Genomic DNA, 18,752 nt, shown 5'->3' on the forward strand with positions numbered 1-18,752 from the left:
GTTTGGGACCAGCTGCCGTAAGACATGCTGGTGGACTAGTCAAAGACCAGGACCACACACACCTGCATGCCTGGGGGACTGTCACTGAGTAGCCAAAGTGAGTGTATTCGCCTCCTGGGACTGCTGTGACATATTACCACAAATTTAGTGGCTTAAAACAACACAGATTTCTCTTCACTCTGTTCTGGAGGCCAGAGGTCTAAGACCAAATTCATTGAGGTGAAGTCAAGCTGTTGATAAGGCTGGTTCCTTCCAGTGGCTCCAGCGGAGAATCCACCACTTGTCTTTTCCACTTCATTCATTCATTCATTTCATTTCATTTCACATAGAGAGAGAAAGAGAGAGAGCACAAGCAAGGGGAGTGTCAGGCAGAGGGAGATGGAGAAGCAGCCTCCCCACAGAGCAGGGAGCCTGCCGCAGGGCTTGATCCCAGGACTCTGGGACCATGACCTGAGCCAAAAGCAGACACTTAACTGACTGAGCCACGCAGGCGCTCCTCGTCTCTTCCACTTCTAAAGGCTGTGGGATTCCCTGGCTCCTGGCTGCCTCACTGCAACCTGTGTCTGCTTCCATGAACACGCCACCTTCATGCACCTCTGCAGCTATCAAATTTCTCTCTGTTGCCACCCTCTTACAAAGACACTGATAATTCCACTTAGGAACACTCTGATAATCCATGACTATCTCCCTATCTCAAGACCCTTAATTTAGTCACTTCTGCAAGGTCCCTTTTTCCTTTTAAGGTAATATTCTCAAATTCTGGGGATTGGGGAACCATTAGTCAGCCCATCAAAGGAGTCAGTGTTTGGGAGTAGATAGATACTTTAAAAAAAAAAAAACTTTATTTCATTATTTTTATTTATTTTTTGTTTATTGTTTAAACTTTTATTTATCTATTTATTTTACAGACAGAGAGAGACAACACAAGTAGGCAGAGCAGCAGGCAGAAGGAGAGGGAGGATCAGGCTCTCCACAGAGCAGGGAGCCCGATGTGGGGCTCGATACCAGGACCCCAGGATCATGACCCGAACCAAAGGCAGACGCTCAACCAACTGAGTCACCCAGGTGTCCCGAGAGACACTTTTCATACCCTGCCTGAAGTGTAGTATGCCCAGCCCCATCCTTCTTCAACATTTGTACCATGAAATGGATGAAGATACAAAAAGTGTGTTCACTAAACAGATAAGTACATAGGTAATAGGACAGAAGGAACTTGCTGAATGGGATACACAGAGTCCCCCAATATCTTGTCATCCCAGACTGCTGGGCTATATCCAACTCAGTGAATCTACATAGAGATCAAGGTAAGAACCTGTATTTAGGTCCAAAATCCAGCTCCACAAGTGAGAGATACCCCTGGCAGGAGCACATGTGAGAAACTATGAGCCAACTCCAGTGAGCCAGCAGTGTGACATGCATGGGAAGATGGGAAACAGCCCCCAGCCCGGTCAGGAACGCAGGTCCTCCCACTTCTCTTCTAGATAGCAGTGAGGCTGAGGGGCGACATTTTGTCAGTGTTGAAAACGCCAGAACTACTCTAGAGAGATCTGGAATACCAGATAGGAAATTGATGAAGGAGCTGAGTTGTTTGACTGAAGAGGAAAAATCATCGCTATCCTATGTACGGTCACATTTGCAGGACTGGCGTGTAAGATTACACTCAGCTATTTGACACCAAATGGGGGAAAACTTCAGGGAGTCAGAATGGTCTGTGTAACAGTGACAGCTGTCCAAAGAGAAAACTTGCCTGCTGGAAAGTTGTCTGTTCCCTGCTCAGCTGGGGCTGCTCTGTTGGCCTGCTGTGCATGCTCCACTCACACAGGTGCCTTCACCGCTGATGCCACCCCACTCAACCCCCAAATTGGCCCCGGTGGCAGGTCAGCAGACGCCACTGCCTGGTCAGGGACATATCTGAGGGCAACAGCCCCACTCAGCATGTGGGACCCTGACTTAGCCTCCAGCCACGTCTAGTCAGCCGTTTCACACAGACCCTGCAAATGGATTCCTGACACTTGAAACCTAACGCAGGGCTGCTTTACGGAGTCTGAAGCCCTGATCTCCTTATCTAGTTCTTTACATTCTCACACCCTTTGGGTGTCCGTAACTTAAAGGTGACTTCTTCATATTTGCCTCTGTTTGGTTTTTTTTTTTAAGATTTTTTATTTATTTACTTGACAGACAGAGATCACAAGTAGGCAGAGAGTCAGGCAGAGAGAGAGAAGCAGGCTCCCCGCTGAGCAGAGAGGCCAAAGTGGAGCTCAATCCCAGGACCCTGGGATCATGACCTGAGCTGAAGGCAGAGGCTGTAACCCACTGAACACCAATATGCCAAGTTATAATACCAGCCCAACCTCCAACTTACTATTCACCTCTAGAATGAGCCATTTAGGAGGTTAGGAACTTTGGGTATTATGGCCTAGAAGTGGATAGAGGACCCAGTAAGGATTGCTCCTCATTGTCCCTCTCTGCTTTAGATGGGCTGGGACCATATCTCCATGGACCATGGTTTGGCACATAGTAGGCCCTTATCAGTGACCCAATGAGTGAATGACTAAAAGGATGAAAACTTGGATTCTGCTTCACTGTCTAAACTTCATCTGACAGACTAGAGCATCAAAGAATATCATATCAGAAAAGCTTACTCTCTTGCCAGGGATGAATAATTCTTTCTAGAAATTCAACTTTAGGACACCTGGGTGGCTCAGTTGGTTAAGCGACTGCCTTTGGCTCAGATCATGATCCCAGGGTTCCAGGATCAAGTCCTGTGTCAGGCTCCCAGCTCCATGGTCAGTCTGCTTTTCCCTTTTACCTTCTCCCCTCTCATGCTCTCTTCTCACTCTCTCTCAAATAAATAAATAAATAAATACTTTAAAAAAAAAGAAATTCAACTTTATTGAGATGCAATTTGTGTCTGCCACATGTATAAGCCAAATATGTATCACCATACTCAAAAACATTTCCATCACCCAAAAAGGTTCTCCTTGTGCTCTTTCTAGTCAATTCTTCCTGACCACCAACTTCAGGCAATCACAGACCTGCTTTTTGACATCATAGAATAGTCTTTTCTAGAATTTCACATAAATGGAATTATATGGTATGAACTCCCTGTAATCTGTCTCTGTCTTTTTTTATACAACATAATTTTTCCAAGATTCATCTCTGTTGTTGTAGATTTCAATAGTTTGTTCCTTTTATTCCTGAGAACTCCATTATTTGTTCATTCATCTGTTAGTGAACTTTTGGGTGGTATGTTAGGGCTCCCCAGGGGGGAGGGGGAATATACATATATAAATATAAATACAAATATATATATATGTGTGTATATACACACATATATATATACTTATATGTCTATAAAATAAGGAATTGCCTCACATGATTATAGAGGCTGACAAGTCCCAATCTGCAGTTGGTAAGCTGAAGACCCCAGAGGGCCAAAGGTGTAAATTCTAGTCCCAAGGCCAGTAGACTTCAAGATCCAGGAAGAGCCAATGTTTTTGGTTCAAGTCTAAAGGCAGAAAAAAATAGCAATCTGCCAGTGAAAGGCTATCAGATAGGAAAATTCTATCTTACTCACAGGAGGGTAAGCTTTTTTGTTCTATTTAAGGCTTCAACTGGTTGAATAAAGATCACCCACATTGGGAAGGGCAATCTGCTTCACTCAGTCTACCAATTTAAATGTTAATCTCATCCAAAAAGACTCTCACAGAGACATCCAGAATAATGTTTGACCAGATATCTGGGCACACTGTGACCGAGTCAAGTTGACATATAAAATTAACCATCATGAATGGCTGATTTTTAACCGTTTGAACCAAGTTTGGGACTATTATGAACATTTGTATACAAGTCTTTATGGAGACATATTTTTTTCTTTGTAATTTTTTTTATATTTTAATGTATTTTTATAATAAACATATAACATATTTTTATCCCCAGGGGTACAGGTCTGTGAATCGCCAGGTTTATACATTTCACAGCACTCATCATAGCACATACCCTCCCCAATGTCCACATCCCCACCACCCACTCCCGTCGCCCCTCCCCAGCAACCCTCAGTCTGTTTTTTGAGATTGAGTCTTTTATGGTTTGTGGAGACATCGTTTTTAGTTCTAAAAGTGCAATGGCTGGGCTGTATGGTGAGTGTACATTTAACTCTTTAAAGAAACTGTAAAGTGTTTGCCAAAGTGGTTGTACAATTTTATATCTCCACCCACAGGGAAGGAGGGTTTCAAGTAGAGCTGCCTAATTCTTGGCAAATTAACATGGAAGATAAATATTTTTATTGAAAATAGAGGAATCATGAAATATATACAAATAGATCTCATATTTTTCATATGCTTTTTAAATATCATTACTCCATGGAATACATCTTTGGCAGTTATTTCAGTGGAAAAGGGAAATCCAGAGTTACCTTTTAGGAACCTGGGTGTGTCAGTTATTTATTTCCACAATAGTGCTGCTTAACTAACAGCAATATACAACCATAAACAACTGTTTCGTTTATAAGACTGCAGGGTTCACTCTCTCTGGGCTGGACTTTTGCTGTCAGCCAGGACTATGATCACCTGCAGGTTAGCCAGGAAGCCAGGCATCTTTTTTTTTTTTTTAATAATTTTTTTTCAGTGTAACAGTTTTCATTGTTTTTGCACCACACTCAGTGCTCCATGCAATCCATGCCCTCTCTAATACCTGCCACCTGGTTCCCCCAACCTCCCACCTGCTGCCCCTTCAAACCCCTCAGACTGTTTTTCAGAGTCCATAGGCTCTCATGGTTCACCTCCCCTTCCAATCTCCCCCAACTCCCCTCTCCTCTCTAACTCCCCTTGTCCTCCATGCTATTTGTTATGCTCCACAAATAAGTGAACCATATGATAATTGACTCTCTCTGATTGACTTATTTCATTCAGCATAATCTCTTCCAGTCCCGTCCATGTTGCTACAAAAGTTAAGTATTCATCCTTTCTGATGGAGGCATAATACTCTATATGGATCACATCTTCCTTATCCATTCATCCGTTGAAGGGCATCTTGGTTCTTTCCACAGTTTGGCGACCATGGCCATTGTTGCTATAAACATTGGGGTACAGATGGCCCTTCTTTTCCCTACATCTGTATCTTTGGGGTAAATACCTAGTAGTGCAATTGCAGGGTCATAGGGAAGCTCTATTTTTAATTTCTTGAGGAATCTCCACACTGTTCTCCAAAGTGGCTGCACCAACTTGCATTCACACCAACAGTGTAAGAGGGTTCCCCTTTCTCCACATTCCCTCCAACACATGTTGTTTCCTATCTTGCTAATTTTGGCCATTCTAACTGGCATAAAGTGGTATCTCAGTGTGGTTTTAATTTGAATCTCCCTGATGGCTAGTGATGATGAACATTTTTTCATGTGTCTGATAGCCATTTGTATGTCTTCATTGGAGAAGTGTCTGTTCATATCTTCTGCCCATTTTTTTATATGATTGTCTGTTTTGTGTGTGTTGAGTTTGAGGAGTTCTTTATAGATCCTGGATATCAACCGTTTGTCTCTACTGGCATTTGCAAATATCTTCTCCCATTCCATGGGCTGCCTCTTTGTTTTGTTGACTGTTTCCTTTGCCGTGCAGAAGCTTTTGATCTTGATGAAGTCCCAAAAGTTCATCTTCGCTTTTGTTTCCTTTGCCTTTGGAGATATATATTGAAAGAAGTTGCTGTGGCTGATATCGAAGAGATTACTACCTATGTTCTCCTCTAGGATTCTGATGGATTCCTGTCTCATGTTGAGTTCTTTTATCCATTTTGATACCAAAAGACTGAGATTATTCCCTGCATATTCTCAGATCACAATGCTTTGAAACTGGAGCTCAAACACAAGGAAAAGTTCCGAAGGAACTCAAACACCTGGAAGCTAAAGACCACCTTGCTTAAGAATGCTTGGATCAACCAGGAGATCAAAGAAGAACTGAAACAATTCATAGAAACCAATGAGAATGAAGACACTTCGGTCCAAAACCTATGGGATACAGCAAAGGCGGTCCTAAAGGGGAAATACATAGCCATCCAAGCCTCCCTCAAAAAAATTGAAAAATCCAGAACACAGCAGCTGTCTCTACACCTTAAAGAACTGGAGAATCAACAACAAATCAAACCAACTCCACACATAAGAAGGGAAATAATCAAGATTAGAACTGAGATCAATGAGGTAGAAACCAGAGATACAGTAGAACGTATCAATGAAGCTAGAAGCTGATTTTTTGAAAGAATCAATATGATCGATAAACCATTGGCCACACTAATCCAAAAGAAAAGTGAGAAAGCCCAAATTAATAAAATTATGAATGAAAAGGGAAAGATAACAACGAACACCAAGGAAGTAGAAACAATCATCAGAAGTTATTATCAACAGTTATATGCCAATAAGCTAAGCAACCTAGATGAAATGAATGCATTCCTGGAAAACTATAAACTCCCAAAATTGAACCAGGAAGGAATTGACAACCTGAATAGACCGATATCTAGTAACAAGATTGAAGCAGTGATCAAAAACCTCCCAAAAAACAAGAGCCCAGGACCTGATGGATTCCCCAGGACCAGGGGAATTCTACCAAACTTTCAAAGAAGAAATAACACCTATTCTCCTGAAGCTGTTTCAAAAAATTGAAGCAGAAGGAAAATTTCCAGACTCTTTCTATGAAGCCAGCATTACCCTCATCCCCAAACCAGGCAAAGACCCTGCCAGGCAGCTTTTTGATCTCAGCTGGAGCCACTCAGAAGGTTGACAGTTGCTGGCTGTCGGCTGACATAGGACACATTCATTGGCAGAAACTTGGGTGGCACCTGGGTGGCTCAGTGGGTTAAAGCCTCTGCCTTCAGCTCAGGTCATGATCCCAGGGTCCTGGGATCGAGCCCCACATCGGGGGCTCTCTGCTCAGCAGGGAGTCTGCTTCCCCCTCTCTCTCTGCTTGCCTCTCTCCTACTTGTAATCTCCATCTGTCAAATAAATAAGTAAAATCCTTAAAAAAAAAAAAATTTCTAAGAACTGATTTCTCTTCCCAGTGCAGTTTCAGGCAGTTTAAAAAAAAAAAAAAAAGCCACTTTATTTGTGCTATACAAAATTTTTAAGAAAACTTCTTACCTCATGTCTCCAAGAATCCCCTTGAAACCCACTCTGAGGAAACTGTGCACTTTGGCAGGTAAGCACCAGACCATTCTTTAATGTTTATATAGAGAAGTTATGGAAATTTTCCCATTACGTGTATCTAAGTGGGATGTGAATGCCACTTGAAGCGAATTATAATTACAAGCACAAGGTCATTCTCTGTATTTGTAAGGAGGCTTTTAAGAACACCTCTCACTGCATATATTTTTTTTTTTAAAAAGAGAGACTTTTCTCTTTTCTTTGGTGTTCAGCATTTTTATTATAATGAATGGATTTCCCTTTAGGATTTCTGCTTCCTGAGTGTGGACTGCTGTCCCTTGTTTACTTTGGAAAATTATTAGCCATTATCTCTTCAAACATTGCCTCTTTACTTCTGGAACTCCAATAAATTTACATCAAGACATTTTCTTTTTAATTTCTTGTCTTATTCTCATCTCTTTGTCTCTGTCAATGGCTTTCTGCGTAGTCTCCTCCCATTCATTTTTAGTTGTGCCTAATCTGCTATTTAACCCATCCACTGAGTTTTAACTTCTATCATTGTGATTTTCAGTCCTAAAAGTTCTTTTTTATTCATTTTTAGTCTCATAAGTCTTTTTTGATTGCCATATATTAATCTTTTATTTCTTTAAATAGTCATTTAATGCTTTCATATGATAATTCCAGTATCTTCAGTTTTCATGCTGCTTCCGTAATTTAATTCTGCTGAGTTTCACTCTCTGTGTTCTGGGCATTTAGTGATATGTATTTCTGAGCTTTTGTTCTTTAGAACTTTTTCTGTTGGAATTCTTTGAGGCCTAGTTTTGAGTTCTGGGGTCATTACTAACTCAGGAACACCTTGTTCTATTTTTTGGCTTAGGTTTTCTTAAACCACACAAATAGTGTAAATTTTGAGCACACACCATGTGATTGAGAGTTTTTGGTTTGCATTCCTTGGGAAAGAATTATTCTTGCCCTCATGAAGCAGCTTGCATTCTAGTAAGGTGAATAATAAAAAATAAACACAAAAAATGAGAAAATGACAATACTTAGAATCTGATAAGTGTGTATGCAAAGAAAAAGAAAAAGTACAGCAGAGTAAAGGAATTAGAAGTCCAGTAGGGTGGGAAAGTTCACAGTATTTAGCAGATTCAACAGGCTTCACTGTAAAGTGTGACATTTGAGAAAAGCCTTAAAGGAGCTGAGATTATCTGAGTCAAGAGTGAGTTTGCATGGCCAAGGAAACACCAGAGGGTCATGCAGCTTGAACAACATGAGTGAGGGGACAGTGGTAGTTAATGAGGTTGGAGAGCTGAGATGTCTAATAGAGCATTATAAAAAGTTTGTTTTGCTCTAAGTGAAATGAGAAATTCAGGGTTTGGAGCAGAGAAGTAAAATGATCTGACCTATAAAAGGGCCACTCTTGCTGCTGTATTGAGAACAGACTGATAGAGTACAAGGGCAGAAGCAGGAAGATTGGGTAACCTAGCCTGGAAATGACAGTGGCTCAGACTAGAGGTAAGAGTTGACGTGCTGTGAAGTGGTAAGATTCTAGTTATAATTAAAGTTAAAACCATTATGATATCCTGTCAGATTCACTGTGCAAAATGGTGAGAAAGAAAGGGGTCAAGGATTAACTTAAGCCTCAGTTTCCATGGCCTAGTGGGAAGCACTAGGGTTAAGGCTAAAGTCCATTCAAGGAATCTAATAGTACCCAAAAACCTGGCACCCCAAAAGACTACAAACTCAGCTTAAGAATTAGAAGGAAAAAAAGAATTAGAAATCCCTCCCTCTCCAAGGACCACAAGAAACTTTGCCTGCTTTAATCTTTGGTGCTAAGTGGATAAGGGGCATGGTGCCTCAGATAACTTGTAGCCATAGCTAGTTCTCATGCAGATTTGTAGCCTGAATTCACACTGCCAGTTTGACATAAACTCTTCATACAGAATTGGGTTTAAGGTGTCTCCAAACTGGGAAAAAGACCTGCAAATACTTTCTAGAGGAATCTATCTTCATTCTACATCTCAAAGAAACCCACAAGTGATTTTCCAGTGAATAGCTAAAGGAGAAGTAATAATTTCTTTCCCTCTCATCAGCAAAAGAATTCATTTTTTGGGACGCCTGGGTGGCTCAGTTGGTTGAGCAGCTGCCTTCCGCTCAGGTCATGATCCCAGCGTTCTGGGATCGAGTCCCACATGGGGCTCCTTGCTCGGCGGGGAGCCTGCTTCTCCCTCTGCCTCTGCCTGCCATTCTGTCTGCCTGTGCTTGCTCTCTCTCCCTCTCTCTCTCTGATAAATTTAAAAAAAAAAAAAAATCTTAAAAAAAAAAAAAGAATTCATTTTTTAATCTACCCTTACACAGCCACAGATAAAACTCATTACATGTCCAAAGAAATGTGGCTTGTTAAGTGACAATAAATAAGCATAACAGATGGCAGAAATAGACCTCCAAAGACTTCAGATTTTATAATTACCAGACACATAATATAAAATAACTATATTTATAATTTTAAAGAACTAAAAGACAAGATACAAATATGTGCAGAAAATAAGAAATCATAAATAATGACCAAATAGAAGTTCTAGAAATTAAAAATACAATAATAATAATAATTGAAATTTAAAACTCAGTAGATAGATTTAACACACAGCTGAAGAAAGAATTGCTGATCTGAACAATATTTACATAGCTGAAGAAATTATCCAGTATGCTACATGGTGACTCAAAGAAATGGGAAGTATGAAAAGAAGGTTCAGAGACAGGAAAAATAGGGAAGGTCTCATATATATCTAACCAATATACTAGAAGGAACAGAAATGGAGAAGGAGCAAAGGCAATATTTCAAAAGATTACAGCTAAGAATTTGCCAGGGTTTATGAAAGATCCAATCCATAGATTCAAAATCCCAATAAATCTAAAATCCAAAAGAAAAAAATCTACATATTATACTGAAAGTACAAACACCAAAGCATTAAGAAAAATGTAAAAGACATTTAAAATCTCACTACCTGGAGATACACTTTATTAACACTTTTTCTTTATGGTATTTTCTAAATGTATACCTGTACAAAATTAGCATCATACTATACACTCATTGATAGTTTTTTCTTAATATATTATGAACATTTCTCCATGCTAATACCTTTTCTTCAAAATCCTAATTTTAAAGGCTCCATGACATTCTATCATATAAATGCATGGCAATTTGTCTAAGCAAAATTCAACTGTTAGACACTTATTTTCCAATTTTTGATTATTTTAAATAATACATTATATATGTAAATATCTTCTACATCCCTATTTCTTTAAGAAAAATTCGAGAAGTGGAATTGCTGGGTTGATGGATATAAATTTCCTTATGACTTTTTAATTCAAAGAAGACATTCAGATGGCCAACAGACACATGAAAAATGGTCAACATCACTCACCATCAGGGAAATGCAAATCAAAACTACAATGAGATACCACATCATACCTGTCAGAATGGTAAAATCAAAAACACAAAAAACAACAGGTGTTGGCAACAATGTGGAGAAAAAGGAACCCTCCCGCACTGTTGGTGGGAATGCAAACTGAGCAGTCACTCTGAAAAACAGTATGGAGCCGCCTCAAAAAATTAAAAATAGAACTACCCAATGATCGATCCAGTAATCACACTACTGTGCATTTACGTAAAAAAATACAAAAAACAATTCAAAGGGATACATGCACCCCACTGTTTGTTGCAGTATTATCTATAAGAGCCAAATTATGGGAGCAGCTGACTATCCATCAATAGATGTATGGATAAAGAAGAGGTGACGTATGTATATAATGGAATGTTATTCAGCCATAAAAAAGAACGAAATCTTTTTTTTTTAAGATTTTTTTTAATTTATCTGAGAGAATGAGAGAGAGTATACACATGCAACAGAGGGAGAGAGGAAGAGCAAGAAGCAGACTCCCCGCTGAGCTGGGAGCCTTATGGGCAGCTCCATCCCAGGACCCTGAGATCATGACCTGAGCCAAAGGCACATGCTTAACCAACTGAGTCACCCAGGTAACCCCCCAAAAAGAATAAAATATTGTCATTTGCAACAACATGAATCGATCTAGCGAGTATAATGCTATGAGAAGTCAGTCAGAAAAAGACAAATACCATGCTTTCATTCATATGTGGAATTTAAGAAACAAAACAAATGAGTAAAGGAAGGAGAGAGAGAGAGGGAGAGAAACCAAAAAACAGACAGACTCTTAACTATTGAGAACAAACTGATGGTTACCAGAGGGGAGATAGGTAGAAGATGGCTGAAATAGGGGATGGGATTAAAGAGTACACTTGTTGGGGCACCTGGGTGGCTCAGTGGGTTAAAGCCTCTGCTTTCGGCTCAGGTCATGATCCCAGGGTCCTGGGATTGAGCCCCGCATCGGGCTCTCTGCTCGGCGGGGAGCCTGCTTCCTCCTCTTTCTCTGCCTGCCTCTCTGCCTACTTGTGATCTCTGTCAAGTAAATAAATAAAATCTTTAAAAAAAAAATAAAATAAAATAAAGAGTACACTTGTCATGATGAAAAAAATAATGATCATAAAATGATTAAAAATTATAAAATTAATATGTGCTCATCAAATATTACTTATTTAAAGTATTAAAAAAAGACTTTTTGATTCATATTGTCAAACTGCTCTCAAAATAGCACTGTACTGAGTTATTGCCTTATCCGTAGCCCAGGAGCACACATGTCTCACCACATGGGAGGACTTCACCCCTAACTTTACTCAAGTAAATTCAGCATAGTTTGGAACCGACTCCCCAAATGTCAACTGCTTTCATTTATGCATCCATCCCAAAACAGAAGACCTTGATGCTTATGAACTAGTGAAGAGTATCATTTCCATGCTTCTTAAGAACTAAAATAACCAAAGTCCCCAAGAACACAAAAATATGAACATTTGAAAACATTTTCAGCTATTTTAAAACTTTGCTTCCATGTTTTCCAAAATGACTATTCATTTACTTGAACAAAACATTTTAAAATGCAGTTGTCATCTATTCTATGCCTCTAAGAGCTGGGCAGTTTGTTTTATAATAAATGGTGGCCTTAGTTTGTACCATGTGATTGAAGGCCATTCAGCACACGTTGGAGCCTCTAATCACAGCCTATAATCTCGTTTTCACATTTCTCTCTACTTGACCCTGCTTATTGAAGCACTTTTATTGTGCTGGTTAAAAAGACAAGGGATTGAGCAGAAACAAAAGTGAGGTCTGAGAATTGTTTTTATGCCATGTGCCCAGTCCAGCTCTATTGCTAAATGAATAGAAACTATCTGGAATCCAGCCAAAGCTACTTGATGGAAAACTCTGACTTCCAAAAAGTATTCCTGATGTTTTTAAAAGCATCACAATTTGCCCAGGTTGAAAAAGAAAGGCTTGTCTCTTCACAATAAAAGCACAGCTACCTAGGTAGCCAGCCATATAATCCATGTTTCATCAAACTTTCTGTAAAGAGCTAAACAGTAAATATTTTAGATTTTGTGAGCCAGAGTGTCACTGATGGAACTAACTCAGTTCTGCCACTGTTGCGAGAAAGCATCTATAGATGGTATGTGGCTCACTGGGTGTGGCTGTGTACCAACACAAATTTACCCAAAAAGGCCATGCCAGGATTTGGCCTCCAGGCAGTAGTTTACAACCTCATAAGTTCCCTTCCAACTCTGAAATTCTTTGAATCTATCACCAGGCTTGGACTTCTGGGACATGTGGTATTTTGGAGTTAGGATGTCCAATACTGTTTAGGATGAGGGTGGAGAAAAAGGAAGTTCTGCTAATCTCCAGACACAAATAGATTCAGGATATTAGCCAATAAAAACCACCAGTTGAAGGAGGTTAAACACAGGGTTCTCTTCCTTTCTCTTTTGGCTCAGATGTTAACATTGAATTTTTTTAAAAACTCAATTCCTATTCCATTTCTTCAATCTGGTGAATCTTCCAGTTCTTCACATGTACTGAATCTGTGTTGTGATGAGAGGAAGCCAATGGAACCTTCAACTCTCCAGAGGACAGGCACAAGACAAAACTGCACCGATAGCTGAGAAATGGTGGACTGAAGTCCAGCCCCACCTCCTGGATTCTTTTATAGGGCATATGAGTTAGGATGAATCACCCTCTAACAACTGAAGTGCCTACTTCCAGGACAGCCTCAAAAGGGTAATTGACCTCCTATTTCTCCTCCTTTTCACCAACAAAATTCTCAGAAGACGGCAAGTTTACTTTCTCAAGTTCCTAGTCTGTGTTTTTAACGCAACACCTGTGTTTGTCCTGGTGCTTCTGACATCCTAGACATCCCCATCTTTTCTAACGCTCATCCCACCCCCACAGCAATGTATTCATTGGCTGTCAAGCTGCTGGTTGTGCGCTAGTCTCTTCTTTCTATTCCCCTTTAATGTAGTCATTCCCCAAATTTCTGTCCTTTCTTCTTTTCCTTGTAAAGTTTCCCTTTTGAGACTCATCCATTTCTAGGTCTGTATTTCTTTGTGATCAAACCCAGTCTCTTCCCACCTTTCCCTTGAGCTTTAGTATTCAGCTAGATCCCAAACTCAACATATCCAAAGCTGTATTTAGGAACTACCTCAAATTGAGTACTCCTCCTATGGGTCCTCTTTCAGTTTGTGGCATCTCTCACCCTCCCAAACTCAATACCTCAGAATAATCATTCACTTCTCCCTTTTCTTCAGTCAAAATTGCATCGAGTCTTCTGTCCCAACTCCTCTGCCTGGCAACCCTTACTTTCTATTTCTGCCACCCACATCCTGGTCATTTAATTGTCTTCTCCACCTGCAGACTGGTCCCTGTTGAGCCCATCTTGAGCAAAACAATTGAGATTCACATTTTAAAGCTCCATTTTGAAGTCATTCACCTATTTAAAGCCAATTTGTGGCCTCCCATTTAAATAAAGCTTTGAGATCCTTCATCATCCAACTCCACCCTGTTGTTGGCTTTTCCAGCACCATTTTCCCACATGAACTTTGCACTTGAATGAAGGTGGACCACTCATTATTCTTCTAACATGCCTTTTGGGTCCCTTCTTTAGTGACTGCTTTTATTCATCTCTGATAATAAAGTGTCTTCTGTCTTTCGCTGTAACCCCGAACAGTTCCATTATCTTCTATACACCGTGACACTTAATTTGTACCCCTCTCATCCCATGTATCTTTTTTTTTTTTTTTTTGAGTGAAAGAGAGAGTGGGCAGTGGCAATGGGTGGAGGAGGAGTTAGAGGAAGAGGGAGAGAGAGAATCCCAAGCAGGCTCTATGGCCACACAGGGCTCTATCTCACAACCCTGAGATCATGACCGAGCCAAAATCAAGAGTTGGACACTTAACCAACTGTGCCACCCAGGTGCCACTCATCCCATGTATCTTAAGTGACATGAGAAATGATACTCTTTCACTAATTCATAGCACCAATGTCTTCTGTTTGGGGATGGATACATAAATGAAAGCAGTTGACATTTGGGGAGTAGGTTTGCCAAACCATTCTGAATTTACTTGAGTAAAGTTAGGGGAGAAGTTTTCCCCTAAGGTGAGGCATGTGTGCTCCTGGGCTACAGATAAGGCAATAACTCAGTACAGTGCTTTTTTGAGAGCAGTTTGACAATATGAATCAAAAAGTCTTTTTTTTAATACTTTAAACAAGTAATATTTGATGAGCACATATTAATTTTATAATTTTTAATCATTTTATTTTATGATCATTATTTTTTTCATCATGACAAGTGTACTCTTTAATCCCATCCCCTATTTCAGCCATCTTCTACCTACCTTCCCTCTGGTAACCATTAGTTTGTTCTCAATAGTTAAGAGTGTGTTTCTTGGTTTATCTCCTTCTCTCTCTCTCTTTCCTTTGCTCATTTGTTTTGTTTCTTAAATTCCACATATGAGTGAAACCATGGTATTTGAGAAACATCATTATAGGACAGTGGGGTACCTCTACTGTAGATGATGAGCTTGCTGAGGGGAGAAACTGGCTGTCCTATAATTGTGTTTCTCACACAACGCCTTGCCCCGCATCAGGCTCTCTGCTCAGCAGGGAGCCTGCTTCCCCCCCCCCCCCTCTCTGCCTGCGTCTCTGCCTACTTATGATCTCTGTCTGTCAAATAAATAAATAAAATCTTTTTTTAAAAAAAGGTGGAATATAAACATAATTATATTTATATACAAGTAATATGAACATATGGACAAGGACAAGATGGGGGAAATATTAATATGCTAAGAAAGTGAAATTTCAGATCTATTTGTTGTGTTAAAATGTTTTCCCCTTATGCTTACAATTTAATATTCTTTGTTGCTCTTAAAAAATAGTCTGACCTCCAAAATTTAAAAAGTGTAAAGCAGAATATTTCACCAAGAAGAATGAGAATTGTCCAGAAAGCTGTTATTTGAAAATCCTAACTCCAAAGAGTAATTCATCATTTTCTACTATCTCTGATGCAAAAACTCTTTAATATATTTTTTGCTTCATGTCCTCGATTTCCTGCCACTCACTAGAATGTGTTTCCATCAGCCTTTCATTACACAGTGTCAATATGTGGCTACAGTTCTTTGTTGTGTATTAACTGAGAGCTTGCCCACATGACTGTCTCAGACATTTAATTCAATGGGAGAAGCTTCTGGTCAACATCATCAGACTAGGTAGAGAGAATAAGAAGAATGAGAATTTAAACAATTACCTCTTATTTCAGAAGGCTTGTTTTCTCGTAGAAAAGTCTTTGAGTTAAATTCATCTATGTCTTGAGGGTTTCTCCAAAGCTATTTCGGTTATAAAATAAACCCATTTATTTCTTTGGTGATGCTCCTCCACATCACTAGCTGGAATGTCCCTCAAACAAAGCAATCCAACACACACTGCCAAAGAGAAAAGCTCTCCTTCATGTACACACTGAAGAAAAAAAAGTTGTCAATACATACAAGTCATTAAAAATGTAAGAATGTGAAGCTGCTTGAATTACCCATTAACTTAAGTCAACACATACTATTTTCTTACCCAAAGGAACAAATTCAAGTATATCCAGTGGGGCTTAAGTGACACAGATAATACTTAAATATAGAACCTCTTCCTTTAGGTTCCAAAAAAAAAAAAAACAGGACATAATTTTACTTTTGCTTTTCAAAATTCTCAAGAATTTTGTAAGCTTAGTCAACTTCCAATAATAACAGTTAATAATAATAGTAATTGCTCCTACTAAGTACTTACCATGTGCCAGACATTGTAGCCTGCTGTACAGCCAGTGATCACCACTAGAACTGGAGATGAGGGGTAGGCCAGGCAGCCAGTTGTCAGGATGCCAGTCCAAAAAAGGGCACTAAAACATGACCAGAAATATAACTGTTACCTGAAACTGTGTTTGCTTCTTGGTGGATGTCAGGCCAAAAGACAAAACCAAGCCAAAGAATAGGAAAACAAAGGGTTATACTTGCCACAAGGAGAATATCAGGGATTTTCCCAAAGCAGTGTCTCCTCAAACAATAAAACTAGGGAAGCTTTAAGCTAAGGGTGCATATATATTCATGAAGGGTGTTGTGCAGCGAGGCACACAGCAAGGAAATGGGGCTAAAGTCATCTTAAGGTGAGAAGAGTCCAGGTTAAAGTCAGGAGAGCCAACAAGGGTCAACATCAACAAGTCTCTGGCTCCAGTTGGTCCAGTATCTGAATGCTCAAAGGGGTTTAGATCTTGCAAAGATAACTCAAGAATGTGTGTCAGGTCAGTCTTCACTTTTGGATCAGCACTAGGAGTTTTACCACTGCTTTATTGTCCCTGATATGATTAGGTTATCTCTTGGCCTGACAGTGGCTATTTTGTTCTTAGATTCTTTCACAAGGTGCTGGGAGGTGCCTAAAATGACTTTTCTTAGAAAGAAAGAAAGAAAGGAAGAAAGGAAGAAAGAGAGAAAGAAAGAAAGGAAGGGAGAAAAGCTGTGTCTTTTTTTTTGGGGGCCCCCTAACTTTCTCTGCTTACATACCACACAGAGAAAACTGGAATTTGCAGAACCCCTCTCAGCAAGAACAGCGTACGTTTTGGGAAGATGTGCTTTGGTCAGCCATCTGGGGAGAAGAGGAGATTCCCTGAGGGCATACTCAACCATAACAGGTTGCCCCCACAACCACAAAAATGCCTCCTCTGAAGGGTGCATCTAGTTGACCACATGTCTACAGAGTGGAGTGTGCAAATTAGAGGCCAGAGCAGACTTCTGGCCAGTCTTTGGGGAGAGGCTTAGTCCTTCCTCCTGGCCTCCTTTTTACCCAACACCACTCCCAGGTCAGTATCTCTATTTAATAAAAATTAGGCAAATGTTTAAAGAATGTTGTTTTAAAGTGGTGCCAAATAATGAAGCCAACCAACAACCAGTGTGGCTGGAGCCAGCCTTGCTCACTCTATTTCTGCAAGGGTTCTATTTCCCATTTCTCAGGGCCAGGTGAGCACGACAACCCTCCAGTACAACAGCCCACCATGCTAGTCTCTAATGGGGGCAGCCACAGGCCCAGCTGGCAGGTGTGAGAGCCAGCACCTGCTCCATCATCTCCTTCTCAGCTACAATTGCCACCATCAAGGGGAACATGAACCTAAATCTACCCATGGCCATGACTCCCTTCCTTCACTCCCCTGACACACATGCCCTCCAGCACCTGTGACATTTTGCCCCTTTTGGCTAAGTCTCCACTAATGGGTTTAATCTCCCTGATGACATTGTGACTGTTTTTGAAAACTTGCTGAGACATATTTGTTGGGTGCTTCCAACAGCCTCCAGCATGGTAATGAGCCTCAGAGTAAAAAATTCACACATTCCTTAAGTTAAACAGTGTAGATTAGAAACACAATTTAGAGATCAGCTAATCTATGGTCATAACAGATATGGAAGCAAGAGTAAAGGAACAGAGCTTGGAAGATGCTGGGCAGTCCTAGACATGACATGCCCATGAGGCCACTTCACCCTTGTTGGCATGATCACAGGACAAACCCTCATTCACCTTGGAAGACCATTTCCAGCTCTCTGGAATGCTTTCCCTGGCCTCCTCTCACAATATGTCACAGGCTCTTTTTTCTCTTTGTTCTGTTAGATTGGGAGGAATATTTTGAGGAAATACTATTCATCTTTGTTTACCCAATGCCTAGCAGACCTGATACCATAGTAGGTCTGTAAATACTCTTCGAATGAGGTAGAAATGTCCTTTCAGCAAGTCATGGAATGCCATGTTGAAAACTGCTCTTTGATATAAATGCATGTTTTTCTCTGGAGTGAAATGATGACAGAGATAAAAGAAGCAAGACAGTGGCCACTTAATCCAGAAGACAAAGACAAGATAGGTAACTTAAGCACGGTAAATGATGAAATTCCCAAAATATCATTCTCAAGCTAATGCATAATTATTCACTCAGAGATGTTAATATTTCAAGTCATCAGGTGTGAATTAATGTTCTATCAGAGTCTCGTATCTTGAATGCACCAATTTTATTAAGTTTAAATTTTCTTAATGTGATAAAATAGACATGACAAAGTTTACTGCTTTAACCATTTTTTAAATGTACAGTTCAGTGGCATTAAGTACATTCGCATAAATATGCAACCATCACCTCCATCCATCTCCAGAACTTTATCTTTCCA

Source organism: Mustela lutreola, chromosome 13 (genome assembly GCF_030435805.1).
Source record: "Mustela lutreola isolate mMusLut2 chromosome 13, mMusLut2.pri, whole genome shotgun sequence".
Lineage (NCBI taxonomy): Eukaryota > Metazoa > Chordata > Mammalia > Carnivora > Mustelidae > Mustela > Mustela lutreola.